Source organism: Branchiostoma lanceolatum, chromosome 16 (assembly GCF_035083965.1).
Source record: "Branchiostoma lanceolatum isolate klBraLanc5 chromosome 16, klBraLanc5.hap2, whole genome shotgun sequence".
Taxonomy (NCBI): domain Eukaryota; kingdom Metazoa; phylum Chordata; class Leptocardii; order Amphioxiformes; family Branchiostomatidae; genus Branchiostoma; species Branchiostoma lanceolatum.
Window position 1 is genome coordinate 3,040,259 of NC_089737.1, and position 19,982 is coordinate 3,060,240.

At 41.8% G+C, this 19,982-nt stretch overlaps 1 long non-coding RNA gene across 1 annotated transcript in view; it reads left to right on the forward strand.

The window, feature by feature from the left end:
• The first annotated feature begins 10,233 nt into the window (after positions 1–10,233).
• The window catches only part of LOC136421638 (uncharacterized), a 32,133-nt gene continuing 22,384 nt past the window's right edge, over positions 10,234–19,982 (forward strand). The window contains exon 1 of the long non-coding RNA XR_010753478.1: positions 10,234–11,527. This is a non-coding gene — a long non-coding RNA (uncharacterized lncRNA). The remainder of the gene's footprint in view (positions 11,528–19,982) is intronic.

Here is a 19,982-nt window from a genome sequence, read left to right on the forward strand (position 1 = left end):
AACTTTTAGCGTACATTTGGACCTTAATGACTCCATTTTTTCGTTACCAATTACATTTTGGGTAGAAATGTATACCACAATGTAACTTTTGAAGCAAAGTTGAACTGTGAACTGCCAACACAAAAGACTGGAACTGATCTGTCAAAAATTTGGGTCTAAGTTACACTTTGATTCAAAATTACTTTTGCAAACACACATAAACTATTAAGGGACAATTGTTACTTTATGTGCAAAATCCAATACAACATGTTTAAAAGATAGAAGATGTTCTCAATATGTGTAAAGCTTTTCCAACAAAAATTCTTTCAACGCAAGTACGGACTATTTCTTAAGTAATGCGTGCTAGTACTTCGTACAGAGTCTGCAAAAAATTTTCAGAGTCACTCCCTTCACACAAACTCACTTTCCTCAATCAGTGTTTTGTCTTCTGAAGAAAACGCTTATCTATCTTGGTACCGCTAAGATTACATTTGGTCAGTAGTATCATCGCGTATTACATTAAGTACAAACTGGCAACTGGTGACAAAATGGCTACCTCGTGACGAAAAGTCTTAAGACACCTTCCACAAATAGTTATAGTGATTCGCAACATTATCCTTATAAGTGTCACGCAACTTAAAAAAGGAATCGAAATTTGTAAAAATATGTAACGTCATATCTAAAAATCCGACGTAAACTTAAATCATCATCATATCTTGTGCCGCCAATTCTGTATTCAGTGACCGGCTGTCTCCTTGGCCTATCGGAGAGTCTATGAAAACAGATTGGACCTTTGGGGTCCTCTCCTTTAACCTCTCCATCTTGAAGGTGTTTGGTGGTACTGCTCCGAGTCCTTGAACCGTCATGAAGCTGTCGCCAAGGAGCCTCCTGATGTCCATGTAGTGTGTTTCCGAGTTCGTTCACCGTTGCCTGTCGCGCTCCATTAAAGCAGACGTACTCTCAACTCTAATAATCCCGATTCAAATCCGACAATCCAAAAACCATTTGAATTTTCCAAAAAAGTCATGTGTTGAGATCGTCATAACGAATGGCAGCCTAAGTCAATATTAAACGATGCCTGTTTAGACTGCGGATTGACTAGAAAACTGACTCAAAATTTTTTCACCCATGGGAATCAGTTAATTTGAAAATTCAGCCCTCCAAGACATGATGACTATGACAGATTTAAGGAGTTAAGCGGGTATCTAACTGGACTGTGTCTTATTGCGCCGGGAATTTGCAAAGTAGCGAAAACCACAATTAATCGTCTGACGTTGCGAAGTTTCCAATAAAGTTATCTTGATATTACGTTGATGAAAGTTAGACATCCAGGTAGTAAGATACGCCAAAAATAATTACTCAAGCAACTGGATAAAGTTTTGAAACAGTCAGACGTTTCAGACAGCATCCACTGTCTTTCGTCAGTGACTAACGATAGGACAAAGCAAAGAAGGCATATTACACAGACAGGGTCTCATCTCTCAAAGCAGCCAACCCACGACAGTGGTATCAAGAAATCATGAACATGGCTAATGTAAGAAAGACTGACGGTGAAATCACACTCCCAGGGCTCGACTCTGAAGACAGCACCTCCATTGCCAATGCCATGAATGCCAAATTTGCTGAAGTCTCCAAAGCCCTTCCTGCGCTGGATTTTACTCAACTACCCGCCTTTCTACCGGCACCCCAACAGCTGCCCACCCTGCAAGTCTGGGACATTTACAAGCGCCTCCTAGCAGTGAAAACAAACAAGGCACCGGGACCGGATAACATACCACTGAAACTCTTGAAGGAATTCGCTTGTGAAATCAGCTCTCCGTTCTGCCATGTTCTCAACGCCTCGTTTGCAAGTGGCATAGTACCCTGTCAGTGGAAACAAGCAGTTGTGGTACCCGTACCAAAAACCAAACCATCCAAGATCGATCAACTTAGACCCATCTCTCTGACTTCCCAGTTTTCAAAGATAGCGGAACATTTTGCCCTTTCTTGGATTTTGAAAGACATCACATTCGACAACCGACAATTTGGCCGCCTTAAGGGGCGGTCTACAGTACACGCACTCGTCAGCCTGGTAGACAGCCTATTCAAGGGGACGGACAAACCATCTACAATATGCACTCTCGTAACTACAGACTTTTCTAAAGCATTTGATAGAGTCCACCATCACACCGTCATTACCAAACTGTTAACCATGGGACTCCGACCAGAACTCATACTCAAGGTGGTCAGTTTTATATCCAACAGGAAACAGCGCGTGCGCTACCGTGGAGCTCTCTCGGAGTGGGAACACCTGACATGCGGAGTTGCGCAGGGAACTCTACTAGGCCCCATATTATTCCTGGTACTGATTGACGACGCTGCTTCTGATGCCTCTAGCCCGGTATGGAAATACGTCGATGATATGAACATGCTCCAATCAAGACTGCTCAAACAACCTTCAACCCTACAGTCTGATCTGGATCAGTTATGCCAATGGACGTTAAACAACCACATGCTACTAAATGACTCTAAACGCCTGGCTATGCATATCACTTTCTGTCGGAACCATCCCCCTCTGCCACCACTGCGAGTCAACAACTCACCGCTAGCTGTCGCCCCCAGCCTTAAGATCCTTGGACTCCACATCCAAAACAACCTACATTGGGACGTCCAAGTCAAGCAGATGGTGGGAAAGGCCGCAAAGAAACTCTACCTCCTAAAAAGACTCAAAAGGTTCATGTTATCGCGTAATGACCTCATCACGATCTACACATGCTACATCAGACCGATCCTAGAATACGCTGCACCTGCCTGGACATCTGGCCTCACCAAACTGCAAACTGAGAAACTCGAACAGATCCAAAAACGTGCCTGCCGGATTATTCTGGGCAATGACTACACTGGTTACTCCCTCGCCCTGCAACAGCTAGGACTCACAACACTGGCACAAAGAAGAGAGGACTTGTGTCTCAGCTTTGCAAGATCTCTGATGGAGTCCAGCTTCAGGGATTGGCTTCCGAGCACAAGAGGGGACATATCCGGCCGGAACACCAGAAACAAACAGAAACTCAACACACCACTCTGCCGCACCAACAGACTAAAAAACTCTCCGATTCCGTACCTCGTATCCCTGCTGAATAAGTGACTGATCTCCTTAACAATCCCATGTTCTCCCTACTCCATTGTACCAAACAACACAATCCTGTCACGTTCGAATGTTTCAATGTTTACAACGTCAGATGTCCTTACGTCGTGTATTGTGTTGTAAATGCAAAGTCTTTTTAAATGGCACCATTGCTAAACTTTGTATATTTGTATATTTATAATCACATAATTTTTATCCGAGGAAATGTGAAAATACTCGCCAATTCAGACTTGCTTGTCTGCGATGTGGTATTGTCAATAAAGTTTCAAGCTTCAAAGGACTGAGAACACCAGTTTTTATACCAAAACTCTGAATAGGTATGTTATTGAGGTTAAGACAATTTAGTATGTCTTGAAGTAGTCTTTAAAAGAAGATTAATTCAAGACAAATTCAAAAAGGCTATCCATGACGTTCTCAAGAGATTGGAAGAGAAAGATAAAGTTCTGGATCATGTCACTTATCTAAGGCTTAATCCCACTACAGAACAACCCCCAGCATTCTACGGCCTTCCCAAAATCCACAAACCAGGCGTCCCTCTACGACCTATAGTCTCCAGTATAGGATCAGTCACTTACAACCTAGCAGGTCATCTGGCTAAGATCTTGGGACCATTAGTGGGGAAGTCTCAGCATCACGTACAGAATAGTGAAGAGTTTGTCCACAAAATCAAAGACATCATTGTAGCAGAAGATGAAATCATCACTTCATATGATGTGTGCTCGCTTTTCACTTGTATACCCCCCAAGGAGGCAGTCGCAGTAGTTAGAGAGGCCTTTGAGGCCGACGACACACTTGCAGATAGAACCAACCTTTCCGTTAAACACATATGTGAACTACTAGACCTTTGCCTAGGGTGCACATACTTCACGTACAAACAACAGTTTTTCCAGCAAGTGCACGGCTGTGCTATGGGATCACCGGTTTCACCTATTGTAGTGAATCTGTACATGGAGAAAATCTTAAAGTTTCAAAATCTTATCCAGTTGCTTATAATTATTTTTGGTGTACATGGAGAAGTTTGAGAACAAAGCCCTCAGTACTTTCAACGGCCCTCTCCCAGCAAACTGGTTTCGCTATGTAGATGACACTTGGTGTAGGCTAAAAGAGAGAGTAGCGGACGACTTCTTCGACCATATAAACCAGGTAGATGACAACATCAAGTTCACACAGGAGTCATGTCAAAACAACAGGCTCCCCTTCCTAGACACCAAAACCATCATAGAGAAGGATGGCAACCTCGAAGTGTACAGGAAACCGACCCACACTGATCAATATCTGGCCTTTGATTTTCACCACCCTTTGGAACACAAACTAGCAGTGATCAAAACTCTCTTCCATCGGGCAGACAATGTCATCACCTCAGACGAAGCAAAAACAGACGAACAGACATCTCCGTGCGGCCTTAGCCAAGTGTGGCTACCAAAATTGGACCTTCAACAAAGCCCTCAAACCTTCTGACCAGTCTAAGAAAACACTCAAGTGCAAACCATTGACCAACAGAAACAAGGCCAACATTACCATTCCCTACGTCCAAGGAGTATCGGAAAAACTCAGAAGAATCTTCCAAAACTTCAACATTGCCACTAACTTCAAACCTCACTCAACTCTCAGGCAGAAATTGGTCCATCCAAAAGACAGGCCTGAAAAAGGCATCAAAGCCAATGTCATCTACAAACTGAAATGTGAAGAACCGAACTGCAATAACATGTACATTGGGGAGACAAGTCGACCACTAAAGGAAAGGTACAAGGAACATTGCAGAAAGAGCGCTAACCGCTACTCCTCTGCCATTTACCACCATCTAAAACACAACCAGGGTCACTCATTCAATCTTGAATCCACGGACATCCTAGATCGTGAAGATCGCTGGTTCGAACGGGGAATTAGAGAAGCAATATATGAGAGGATGTACAACCCCGCCCTCAACAGGAAAGGCGGTCTACGCGTTGAACTTTCAGGCACTTGGGATAATGTGCTGACCACCACCCCCCACCCCCGGACGAACAACATTTAGTTACTGTACTAAAATCAACAGTAGCTAATTGAACTATTGGCACAAAAATTTGTCTTGAATTAATCTTCTTTTAAAGACTACTTCAAGACATCCTAAATTGTCTTAACCTCATTAACATACCTATTCAGAGTTTTGGTATAAAAACTGGTGTTCTCAGTCCTATCGTTAGTCACTGACGAAAGACAGTGGATGCTGTCTGAAACGTCTGACTGTTTCAAAACTTTATCCAGTTGCTTGAGTAATTATCTTGATATTATTGAGTCTCAGCCAGACAAAGTCAAATCTTATTGCACAACAATTGTATTTTGTAAAATGTATGGCAAATAACTACAAACTTTCTATACTAGTGTACTGATCTAACAACATTACTCAATACATGGTAGAACGGTAGTATGTTTCACATTGTTATGACACGGATTCTCTTTTGTGTAGCATTCTATATAATACATATTGGCCTAGGTAAACAGATATAAAGTCAGGAATTGAAACCGAGAACGTGACATTTTGAGCTCGTCCATTTTGTTTGGCTCACCTGGGCTTCATACGCAAACGCGTCACACAGTGTGACAGCAATGGATTATTGACTCGCAGAGTTGGCGCAATGTTCTTGCTCAATTTGGCACAGTTCGGTGAGATGCCGGCACTCTCGACATTAATATATTAGACTTGTTCCTCCTCAGTCAAACTGATGAAAACATGACGTGCGGAAAGACATGAGTTGACCAGGCAGCTTCTGCGGGGTTCCTGTGACTCATACACGAAGTGTCAACAGACTCCTGTTGTCGTGGGTTATAAAGATTACCAACAGATGTTACAAACGTTGTTATATGTGTTTCAACATAACTATCACTATGGCTTAAGTGCTATCAAATGCCCGTATCATAGCTTTCTTCCTTTTATTCATTCCCTAATGTGTGGGACTGGTTTTATTTCAGACATGGATATTCCGCTTATTAGGGCAATAATTTGAGGGTTTTGTTACAGCTATATTTGATCCATAGTTGTATTTTTACTTAAAAGTTAAACATAGCATAGAAAATTTGTGTTGATCGCAATAGCTGATTGCAAAAAGTCTCCAAGTACACGCATTAAGAGGTGATTCAAGATTTCCTCTGTCCACATCCAGAGACAGCCTATACACTGGAGCGGCATTTCACTCTTCTTGCCGATGAAGAAGAAGAACCAGAAGGACGACTCCGTGTCACAGCAGCTGGATTTGGAGTTTCCAGCGCGGAGGAAGTTTGCGGCCAATATCAGCCAGCCCACGGCGAGGTCATCCAGTGCTATCTGTGTTTTGGAGAGCCACGTCATGTAACTTGCAGAATGTTATGTACATTCATTTATTCAATGTCCAAAAGTATCCCCACGCATAAAAATTGTTGCAAATTATCTTTAAATGTTCTTATAAACTAGATTATTGATGTTTGTGTCTGAAGAATTTAAAAAAGAAATGATAACAGTTAAACAAGGATGTTTATCACACTGAGTTAATTAATTCATTAATATGTACATTTTATCCCTATACATGATCGTTTTTTGTAAACTGTCAGTTGCAGGATGAACTGAGCTCATGAGACGACATGTTGCGCCTGGTGACATGGAATTCCTGCGTAACTTAAAGGAGAGGTTGCCGCGTGAGGCAGATGCTGTCATCAACGTTGCCATGAGAGAGGGGGTTTACAACCGACCAACATGACTGACTGGACTGTATGAATTTAAACATATCCGTACTTAAAGGGCATAAGACACCAAAATACAACATTTTCTTATTATCTGAAATAGGAATAGCATCATTGAAGGAATATAAAACTTTAAAACAAAAACACACCCTTCTGATGTTATCTAACATTGAAACATCAGAAACCATACGACCATGGATCCAGCTCTTTATTCTTATCTGATCTTCTAGCCAGGTGATTACATTAATCAGTGACTAATGCCTGCTCATGACGTAACAATGAACACGGCAGCCAGTTTAAAACCTTACACAATGGCTTGCAAAAATTATATTCGGCATGGCGGCCTTGAAAAGGTTACCCCTGCGGGAGTACACCTGTTCCGCCATGCCTTCCAGTTTTGGAGAAGTGTAATAAATAAATAAATATCATGAGCAAACAGTGCTTAATCATCGTGATAACATTTAATCAAAGGACATAACAATATCTATTTCGTTTCCTTGTAAAAATAACGTTCTTTCCGAGCCGTTGTGCAAAGTTCCTAATCGGCTGTAAGTGTGCTCAAACGTAAAGGTCATAGGCTAAGTGCTAAGGTAGCCGATAAGATAAAAATGCATTTGCTGTTGTATTTTGCCCAGAGTATGGTGCCCACGTCAGTGCACTTGATGCACAAAGTTTTGCAGTGTATCAAGATTGCAAACCTTGAAATAGTTGGCATGTCCACTGCCCAGCAAAACAGGACCTGCCTGGATTATTATTTTCATATCAAACTGATGTGGGGGTATGGTATCTGCTTAAAAATTGCAGTCATACTTCGTAACAACAAGCTAAACATACATTTCAATCTTTTCTTACTCAGAGAGCAAAGGCAGCGTCATGGAAGAGATAAAGAAAAACAAGAAGAGGGCCGCCTTCATTGTGGAGAAGTGGCCCTCAAAAAGTGCCGAGCCGCTGGTGTACGTGGTGCTTCACGGAAAACCCGTGGCTGTGTGCGGGTCGGTGTTGGAGGGGTTTGCGTCCCTCATTTGGGCATTGTACTGTTTTCACCAGCCCCACCCCGCCAGCATCCCACCAGCCATAGTTTGTGTGGAGCACCACTTGCTCAAAGACAGCAACGTCAATCCGAAGGACATGGAGGCCACGATCTTCACCACGGCGTAAAAGAAGTTCAAACGTTCCAAGCATGATGGCTGCAGACAGCGGGAGCGAATCAGAGTAGTCCGTGTTGTTTAATAAGGATCATAACAACAACTTCTGACAATTGAATGTGCTAGTCTTCGTTCAAGGTGGCAAAGTGCTTGCCAACAATAAAGCAGTAATTATCTTCGCCGAGTACTAGTACTCGGGAAGATTATGTTTTCGGTTGAAAAATCTGTTGGGTGGGTCTGTATGTATGTCAGAAGCATAACTCAAGAAAACTTCAATGAATATTTATGATTTTTGGTAGGTGTGTAGTGGTTGTGCAAAGGAAGGTCAAGTTCGAAAATGGTTCACCTTGCGTTTTTCAACAGTACTGCAGCGGACTTTGAATTTTTTGTGTTTGTATGTAGGCAAAAAAAGTGACGGAAACGTTGATGGATCTTCATGATTCTTTGCAGATGTGTAGATGTTGTAGAAACGGTGGTCAAGTTCAAAAATGGTTCCCCTGGCATTTTCCATCGGTACTGCATCGGGCTTTGTGTGTATGTGTATTTGTATGTCGCCAACATAACTCGAGAAGCTGTCGATGGTTCTGCATGATACTTAGTGGGTGGGTAAGGTTTACAGAAAGGAAGGTCAAGTTCGATAATGGGCCTTCCAGCGGGTATCTAAAGTATTGCAGCGGAGCTTCAAAGTTTGGGGTGAAATTTTCTGGAGGCGACAGGTTCATGATTTTTTTATAGTGGATGGGTCTTGGGGCAGGGAACAAGTGGTGTAAGTTTGGGCCTCTTGACGACTTGTTTTGAGCTGCAGTGGGCCTTTATGTATGAAACTTTGGAGGAGGATAACTCATGCAGGGTTTGGTGTATCTTTATTGCTTTTGGTACGCAGGTACCTTAGGTGATGATTAACATAATGAAATGTATAGTATGCAAATTGGGACTTCATTTACATAATTAAAGAGAGTAATGTATAATCCCATTGAAAGCTGTTACTCGACCTAAATTCAGGGACACTTGGAGGATTGCCTGGCTTGGGATTTAGGTCACCCAGCTGTGTGCCAGCTGTACGCCCTTCATTTGGTAATAACTCAAGAAGGGGTCAATGGATCATCATGGCTTTTGGTTTGTTAATAGCTTAAGTTATAATTTGATTTAGATAGATGGTAATTATGCATATGGGAGCCAATATGCATAATTGATGAGGAAACACCATAATTCCATAGTGATCAATGGCAGGAATTCGATACTTGTAGCATCTGAAAGTTCATTAAACTTGTTACATATATCAGCACACTCTACACATATACTAGTCCTGTACCACCAAATGATTTTTAACACTATCTAGACTGGACTCATTCTCCCCCCCCCAGCATAACTTCCAAATGGTATGGTGCATGATCAAATTTGCAGTGGATGATAAGCATGTAAATATTAATCACTCTCCATAATAAGCCTTGATTATTTGGCGAAGATAAAGTGTTCGTGGAACTCTAGTATTGTTGCAATTTTTAATAAAGATAAAGATACTCATTACTTTCATGCTGATGTCATTGCCTTTTATCACTTCCTCCTTTAGTTCAATGTATTTACCAATATCCCAATAGCACCATTTTGATGAGGACGTCAGCAAATTTTGAATTCCCAGCTTTCATTGGTTACTGGTGGTCTAGGGGTGAGCAACACTGGACCTCAAGGTGAAGAGTTTTTATTCCGGTCTCTGTCACTCATCACCCGACATGCACACTACATGAATGGTTAACACCTCGCGCACGTTTCCTCGATTTTGATGATATTCAGTGCCTTTCATTATTATAAAACTATCTTCACGTGTGTTCCAGGCCCCTGCAGGCCAAGTCGATACCACGTGCTGAGTGAGGCATGGAGGAATTTCTACGGTAGCGGTGGTACTAGCCATAATTGTGACTGGAGCTTCAATGGCGGGTGGTACCGCTTCATGGGTCCGGCCGGAACCCAACTGCTGGCGCGCAGCCCTGGGAGGCACTCCGTCTGTGGTACTGCTGTTCCGATGTGGATGAACGGAGCACACCCGACAGCTGCCGACGGAGAGGTGTCCCGCCAGGTGTGCACTTACTGGTCCGGTAACCCCTGCTGGCGGGAAACAACCATCCAGGTGAAGGCGTGCCCTGCCGGGTTCTACGTCTACAAGCTGCCCAGAGCTCCTCATTGCAACCTGGCATATTGTGGGGACAGAGGTGTGTCATTTCTTCTGTTATGTAACGTTTAGCATGGGTCCAGTCGGCTGATTTAATTTCCGGTATGTAGACCATAATCGTGTCAGCAACAGGCGTTCCATCGTGAAAGATCTTTATCTTGGGACGACTGATGTTCGACATTTATGGCTTAAAGTGTTTAGAAATATCTGATGTGTGAAATTATTGTTGTGTTACGTAATGAAGGAGCCACTTTCATTGTTAGCTGCATGTATAATTACTAATTACAGGATTTAGATATTCACCATTCTGTAAGCATGTATTTCACATTAGCAGCGATGAGCTTGGATCTATGGGTAAATTATCGGAATTAGAACTTCCTATATATATATATGTGTAACGTAACTACGCGACTTAAATTGACGGAATCATATGGCTCTCTATATTCACCTTTCTTTAATCATCTACTTTACATTAATTTCAAGTCTATAAATCTTCTAGCGTAACATCCATTCAATTATACGAATATTCCAATTCACAGCCCTTAGGGTTTTTGTTTTTGTTTTGGATAAAAGCGAAGGCACTACATTGACTATGGTGTGTTAACTTTTCCAGGTCCTTAACGAACATGGAGTCCGTTGAAAGGTCACACTCGCGCCTGGTCTGCAACGGCTCAATAGGAGCTGGCAACATAATCCATTGCACTGACATTATTTAGATTTAGTCAGTACATATATCAGTAACTTGGACATCTGCAGTAGAACATGGAACCACAAAAGTAAGAATTGTATAACATAGTTCGTAATCCTGGTAAACAAGGAACGTTTGCGTTCCCAAAAGCAAGGTGCGGGTGTGCTTCAGTGAAACCCAAAAATGGGCCCGTAGCTGGATAAATGTTAGCACATTGCTATCATGCAGTGATTTTCTTCATGTACTTCAATAAATAATCTATGACAGAAGTAGTGACTGCAATAGACACTCAATATTTAGACAATTGCTGGAGAAATGACTACCCTTTCATGTGAATAGCGGCAGATATGCAGTTACATACAGTAATACTATATATGCAACTATAGTGAGGTATTATCACAATTCAAAAAGCTAGTTTGAAATGCTATTATTAAGTTCGTTTAATAGAAACGACAGCTTACTGAGTAACGAACTCTGTATGCCTGGGTGCCATTGCTCAACTAGTGTCGTGAACTGTAGTTAGTTTCGGTAGTGACAAACTCGTCACAGAGACAGCTGGGAGCTTAATATGTAGCTGCCATTACTTTTTTTACTAGAGCCATCAATGCGTACAAACATTGTTGATTTAGCTGCCGCTATGGTGAGGATTCGTGATTATGATTATAAATATCGTAAAGGTGTATCATCTCCATAAGAAGGATAGGTATATGGCAAACGTTAGCTGGATAGCTGTCAGCAATTCATCAATATATGGTATTTACATAAGTGGTAACATGGATGGACATCACGTTTTTAACTCGTAAGCTGACAAGGCTTGTAGAAATATATTTTTGGTGAATAAGGAAAACTGCATGCAAATTCCGAAGAATGGTTTTATCTGATGAGCTTATTTTCATGTCGATATATATTTGAATTTATTATGCTACATGTAATGTCTAATTCTCATTCTATTTGTAGTTTATTTGTGGCTAGTTAATACACTACTTGCAATTTTAAAGGGGTGGTTCTTGCAAAATGTAGTCTCCTTTTTCCATTTTTCGTGCATACTGCATACTACTGTGGTCGGGGAGTTTTCCTTAATGTTTTGAACAACATGATTTATGTATTCCCTGGGGTACTCAATGCTGTTTTGTTAGGGTTCTGTATATGTATATATTATATATATGATGTAAGGTTAGCCCGAGAGGCATATATCAATCTGTGGTACAGTTGCTCGCAATGATTCGTTTTTAGTACCCACCTAATCGTACATCTATATACAGTGTATAAGTATACATTATATTGTTGTCGTTGAACTCTGTTGCTCCTTTGGAATAAAGTGCGGGTTTCCAAGAAAAAAGTTCAAGTGTCTGAATCTAAGTAATATAGGTACTAAACACATGCAGTTGGTAAATTTGGCATATGCATGTACCCTTAGAATTGGGGCAGACACACAGTGCACTAAATGCCTTTGTGGTACACTAAGACGACGGCTGTGACTGATTGAGCTTGATTAAATCTCTCCAACGCGTCTCACCAACAAAATCCCTGAGTGCGGGCCATAAAAAATGCATCGTCTTACGCTCTATTACAGTGATCGTATTGACAGTTTTACAACTAGCAGATGTTGTATTTGCACAAACACTTTAACATCGGCAATTTGGCAAATACATATGATGTAACAACCAGTCCCACACTGCGCCTCTCAAACCGACCGGCATCCTAAACCCAGGTGGTCACCGTGTAGGTCAGAGGTGATCAGGGATGCTGTATAAAAACTGTTCTCGTGATTCTTTGTTGAATTGTAAGTATTTGGGGGGGGGGGGGGGGGGGGGGTGGCACAAGGAGCGTTAAAGCCACATTCTCAGGAAGCTTATGTTTCATTGATTTGTGGGTAAACAGAATACTCTATATCGCTTCCCCCCGGCTGTAACAATCCGCTACGCAATGCGTCTCTAAAGCCAGTCTGCCCTGAACCCAGGCGTCAGACGTGATCGGGGATGCTGTTTAACGTTTTAGCACTGTTATTCTGGTTCTTTAGTGTATTTTGACTGTATTTGTTACCAAAAGGACGTCGAAGAGGCACTTTATGCTTCATTGATTAGGGTATAAACAGAACACTCTATCCCGCTCAAAGTTGGTAGCGACGCACCCCTCAGGCTGTACCAATCAGCCGCACACTGCCTCCCTAAAACCGGTCTGCCCGGAACCCTGGCGGTGTGCTCACAGGTCGGAGGTTGCAGTGAACTAGTGTATCACGTGCCTGTTGAAGGCAATGTTGTAGTTAGGCAGAAGTGCTGCTACTCTCTGCCAAGTGAACCTTTTAACCGTGGTGGTCGGGAATCATCAGGCCCATATGGATTCGCCTAACTTCTTTTTGTCGTGTCGTCTGTCGTGCATGAACCGAAGATCTCCGATACTCGGCATATTACCAAATGGTTGATCTCTGGTAGTCAAATAAGGCATCATTTGTCGCGGTTAGGTTTGAGGATATGGCGCTAATACGCCAGTAGGTATTCAACATTCTGTGGAATAGGGTCTCTAATGCTTGAATAGATCTAGAGGCATGCCGGAGAAATAAAAGATACACCACCGCATGCGATCGGAATTCCATTCCAGTTTACTTGTATTTCTTGAAAATGTTCACATATTAAAGATCATTTCAGCACACATTTTCCAATACTCTTGTTAGATCAGGTGACCATGTATATACACCAAAAAAACAGTTACTCAAACAACTGGATATGATTTTGGAAACGGTCAGACGTTTCAAGTAGCATCCACTACTTTTCGTCAGTGACTGTGAGCAAGATCAGTCGAACAGCAGGGTTATAACCACTAACTATGAATTGATATGCAAATAAAGAGAAGACAAAATTTTGATAGTCCAATAGAAAGCAAATTAGACAACTCAAGACAAGGTTGAAGTAAAAGGGGACAATAGCTCCTATTGTTTCAATATAGGAGCTAAAGCTGGTTTGCTCCCAAGGCTATGTCCCAAGTGCCAGACAGTTCCACCCTTAGCCCTCCTTTCTGTTGAGGGTTGGATTGTATATCCTCTCATATATTGCCTCCTTCACCCCACGTTCGAACCATGTATATATATGGCCTCCGCCGGTCAGTATTCACTATGATAAAATCCTAATGACCACATGTTCCACATCAAGAGGTATCAGAGAAACTGGCTTCTTTTTTTTGTCTTTTAAAAAAAAAAATCCGGAAAAAAAAGTTGTAAGAAATCGAGAAATGTTAGCATTGTCTTGCCGTCTTTTTGTCTTAGGACTAAGATGTATTTTGACTGTTTGGTGACCATAACGACGTTGAAGATGTATATTTCTGAGTATCTCATGCCCCAGTTATTTCTGTATAAACACAACAATCCAACACGAAGCTAGCTACTGAAGCAATGAGCTACACACTGCGTCTCTAAAACCGGTCCTCCCTGTACATGGGTTAGGACGTCACAGGTCGGAGTGCTACTGGTGTTGACATAATAAGGGAAAAAATCAAACTACACTATCTGTTTTGAAATTTCATATTTGTATTGCCATTGCTGCAAGGAAGTTATGCAAATTTTAACTACAAAGCAGAGGTTTGGGTTGTCAAAACGATCGTTTTTATAAGTACTTCAAGATTGGAGGAAAAACTGGCCCCAGGCAAGTGACACACTAATTACTCTTCCAAGCAAGTTGGAATCATCGGGCCCATTCGGCCGACGTCGGTTTGTACTCGTCGTCTGTCGGGCATGAGCCGACGGTCTACGATATTCCCAGATGACAAATTACCATATGCGTCACTACTGGCAGTCTGAAATATGGTTTTGGTCGTTAGGTTTAAAGACATGCCTCAAATGGACTTATTCAACATTATGTCCGATATGGTTTCTGATGCTAAAATAGAGGCATACAACACTGCGTGCAAATAAATATAGACACCGTCTGTTCGTTTTTACTTCAGAAATCACCGTTCAAAGTTTTACGATTCTTTCAGAACACATTATTCCTCACTCTTGTTAGCTCCCATGACCAAAGTATTGTTCGACAGAATGAGAGGTTTAGAGAAATTGGCTATTGTTTCTGTATTCAGAAAAAAAAAAGATGTCGACTTCCCAGGAAAAAAAGCAGAAATGAGAAAACAAAGAAAATTTCACATTGTCTGGTTCCAAACCGTACTGGTCTGTTTTTTTTGTGTGTTTGACATACCGTTGATCTTAAATGTGTTTTATCTTAATCATGAGCCATAAAGAGAATCATACACAACAGACTTTAGACTTCGCCCTGATAGGATGCAACACATATCTTTCCAGAAAAGGAAGACACTGCAAAAACTTACTGAGCCTACTGAGGGCAGACCTGAAAGAAAGAGGGCAAGGACCGTTGCGGTCAGAAAGAAACCTACGGGAGCTAAGGAAGCTCGGGATGAACCGGGCCAAGTGGACAGGACTGAAGTAAGACTGAATGCGGCTGCAGGATGTTTCAACTACTGAGGTAGCAGAAAACAGTGGACTACTATAAAGACAATGAAGTTGTATTTTGGATATTTCATGCACCAGTGATTTCTGTATAAACACAACGCTTCTAGGGTCTGCGGCGCGGAGGTAACTATGAGGTGCACACTGCGTCTCTAAAACCGGTTCTCCCTGAACATGAGTAAGGAGGTCACAGGTCAGGATGCTATTGTTGTTGACATGATACAAGCAAAATCCAAACTACACTATTTTTCCCACATTTCATAATCTCTCTTTTCATCGTTGCAAGGAGTAAGCCAACATCACATTAATGAAAATCTAACCGCAAATGAACAGATATAAAGAGCTAAAACGATATTTCTCTGTTGTTAAAGTGGAGACGAACTGGGCCCCAGACAAGTGTCACATTTATTTCACATATATGGCAACATTCCGCCCAGGGACTCTTCCGAGCGAGGCAGTCGGAATGATCGGGCTCATTCGGCCAACTTCGGTTTGTACTCGTCGCCTTCGGGCATGAGCCGACGGTCTCCGATGTTCTCCAGATTACAACATGCTTCACTGCTGACAGTCTGAAATGTGATCTCTACCGTTGGTTTAAGGACACGCCCCGAATGAACCAAGACTTATTCAACATTGACATAAAACCTCAGTTATGTCCGTAAAATAGACGCATACAGAACTGCGTGTAATACGGACACCCTCTGTTCACTTTTATTTCTCACATCACCATTCAAATCTTTATGATTCTCTCAGCACACATTTTCCTTCACTCTTGTAAGCTCCGGCGACCACAGTGCTTGACAAATGAGGGGTTTAGAGAAATTGGCTCTTTTTTTGTGAAAAATGTCGACTACGAAGAAAAAAAGCCCACAGAAGTCAGAATAACAAGAAACTTTTACAAGTCCAGTCCAAAACAGTATTAGTCTGTTTTTTTATACGGTTAACGTTGAAATACACGGTTTGCCATACCGTTGGTGTCAGACGTATTTTGACTTAATAACGGCTTATTTTGAGCCGTTAAGACAATGAAGTTGTATTTTGGTACATTTCATGCGTCAGTGATTTCTGAATAAACACGACGCTTCTAACACGCGTAGCTTTGTGGTGGGAACAATGAGCTACACAGAACGGCTCTAAAACCGGTCGTTTCGGTACGTGGGTGATCTCAGGTCATGGAGCTACTGTTGTTGACATGATAAGATTAAACTTCACATGTATAAAACCTTGAACAACGAAGAAAGAGATTCGGGTTGTATAAACTATAGTGTTCAGTAGTTTAAGATTGGCAGACACACCGAGCCCCTGCTCAAATACCTTCACCATCAAATACATATAATAACCTTTTCTTCTTCTTTTATTCCTTCTCAAAATTTTTCCCGAATATTCCTCTCATATTGTTACATTTGGCAGTGTTGAACTCCGTCTGCAACATGAACTAAAAAAACACGACATCTCGCTGGCTCTAGTGACCCCAGTAATTGTTGACAGAATAAGCGCCTAAAACAAACTACAGAATCCGTTTCCAGAAACCACATTTACTGTTTTCATTGCCGAAAAGGGTAATTCTTCAACGTATCTTTCAAACATATTCCACAAACTAAGTATTTTGAGTAATATAAAACAATATCTTTTATCTGGTAACCAACCAACCCTCAGGCAGTAGGCGCACCTTTAGATCAGTACTTCTTTCTTGTGCTGAGTGACTTGACATCGGCAATCGGGAATCATCGGGGGCGAATCGACCCCATTCGTCAAAATTCGGTTCGGACCCGACGGTCTACGATGTGCTCCGAATCCCTAGATGTGCCTGAAAAAGGACCGACGCATGAGGAAATGGACGCATGAGGAAATGGACGCATAAGGAAATGGACGCTTGAGGAAATGGACGCGTAAGGAAATGGACGTATGAAGAAATGGACGCATGAGGAAATGGACCCATGAGGAAATGGACGTTGTACTCTACCAAATGAGGGAACAGGATTGTTGCGTTGAAAGTGATGTCGTTTCGTTAGGCTTTCATTCTCGGCTGGATCTTTGTGCAGTCCAGGCTTGCATGTAGATAGCCGTGCGTTTCCGTTTTTTGGGCGGAAATGTTTACTTTTACTACTCTTTAAGCATTTAAAGCCCCCCCCCCCCAACACACACACACAAACATACACACACACACACACACACACACACACACACACACACACACACACACACAAAAGCACAAACAAAACCTACAATACCAGTTATCCCCAGCCCCTGTGACCATGCCAAGTTGGTCGCAGGCTACCTAAAAGGCAAAATTCGTCACTTCTGTTTAGGGTCTGGAGCAGACATGTGTAAGGTCAACAACCTTTCCAATGACAACCCAAACGTTTGAATGCAAACCATATGCTCGTCTTCTTTATGTCATTAGTTCTCTCACATGTAATAATGAAATTAAACATTAAAAAGATGAGTCTCTCAACATTGAAGGTTCACAATACTTGATATAACTAGTGGAGTTTTCATGCATCGGGGATTTCTGAATAAACACAACGCTTTTCACACGCCTAGCTTTGCGGTGGGAACAATGAGCTACACAGAACGGCTCTAAAACCGGTCGTCTCGGTACGTGGGTGATCTCAGGTCATGGAGCTACTGTTGTTGACATGATAAGATCAAACTGCAGAAACTATTTTTTACCTTTTCTACTTTCAAAGCGGCAACGAACAGACAAACCTCATATGTATGAAACCTTGAACAACGAAGAAAGAGATTGGGGTTGTAAAAACTATATTGTTTAGTAGTTCAAGATTGGGAGACAAGCCGAGCCCCTGCTCATGGACTTTTTATATCTTCTCACCTCTTAAGGTTCACAATACTTGATATTACCTGGCGATTGGTGATTATTTCATCAAATCTTTACTATATTCACAATCAGATACATATAACAAGCTTTTTTTCTTGTTTTATTCCTTCTCAAGATTTTCCCGAATTTTCCTCTCATATTGCTAGATTTGGCAGTGTTGAAACTCCGTCTGCAACATGAACTAAAAAAACACGACATCTCGCTGGCTCTAGTGACCCCAGTAATTGTTGACAGAATAAGCGCCTAAAACAAACTACAGAATCCGTTTCCAGAAACCACATTTACTGTTTTCATTGCCGAAAAGGGTAATTCTTCAACGTATCTTTCAAACATATTCCACAAACTAAGTATTTTGAGTAATTTAAAACAATATCTTTTATCTGGTAACCAACCAATCCTCAGGCAGTAGGCGCACCTTTAGATCAGTACTTCTTTCTTGTGCTGAGTGACTTGACATCGGCAATCGGGAATCATCGGGGGCGAATTGACCCCATTCGTCAAAATTCGGTTCGGACCCGACGGTCTACGATGTGCTCCGAATCCCCAGATGTGCCTGAAAAAGGACTGACGCGTGGAGAAATGGACGCATGAGGAAATGGACGCATAAGGAAATGGGCGCGTAAGGAAATGGACGTAGGAAGAAATGGACGCATGAGGAAATGGACCCATGAGGAAATGGACGTTGTACTCTACCAAATGAAGGAACAGGACTGTTGCGTTGAAAGTGATGTCATTTCGTTAGGCTTTCATTCTCGGCTGGATCTTTGTGCAGTCCAGGATTGCATGTAGATAGCCGTGCGTTTCCGTTTTTTGGGCGGAAATGTCTACTTTTACTACTCTTTAAGCATTTAAAGCCCCACCCCAACACACACACACAAACATACACACACACACACACACACACACACACACACACACACACACACACAAACATACACACACACACAAACATACACACACACACACACACACACACACAAAAGCACAAACAAAACCTACAATACCAGTTATCCCAGTTATTACTACTCTTTAAGCATTTAAAGCCCCACCCCAACACACACACACAAACATACACACACACACACACACACACACACACACACACACACACACACACACAAACATACACACACACACACACACACACACACACACACACACACACACACACACACAAAAGCACAAACAAAACCTACAATACCAGTTATCCCCAGCCCCTGTGACCATGCCAAGTTGGTCGCAGGCTACCTAAAAGGCAAAATTCGTCACTTCTGTTTAGGATCTGGGGCAGACATGTGTAAGGTCAACAACCTTTCCAATGACAACCCAAACGTTTGAATGCAAACCATATGCTCGTCTTCTTTATGTCATTAGTTCTCTCACATGTAATAATGAAATTAAACATTAGAAAGATGAGTCTCTCAACATTGAAGGTTCACAATACTTGAGATAACTAGTGGAGTTTTCATGCATCAGGGATTTCTGAATAAACACAACGCTTTTCACACGCCTAGCTTTGCGGTGGGAACAATGAGCTACACAGAACGGCTCTAAAACCGGTCGTCTCGGTACGTGGGTGATCTCAGGTCATGGAGCTACTGTTGTTGACATGATAAGATCAAACTGCAGAAACTATTTTTTACATTTTCTACTTTCAAAGCGGCAGCGAACAGACAAACCTCATATGTATGAAACCTTGAACAACGAAGAAAGAGATTGGGGTTGTAAAAACTATATTGTTTAGTAGTTCAAGATTGGGAGACAAGCCGAGCCCCTGCTCATGGACTTTTTATATCTTCTCACCTCTTAAGGTTCACAATACTTGATATTACCTGGCGATTGGTGATTATTTCATAAAATCTTTAATATATTCACCATCAAATACATATAATAAACC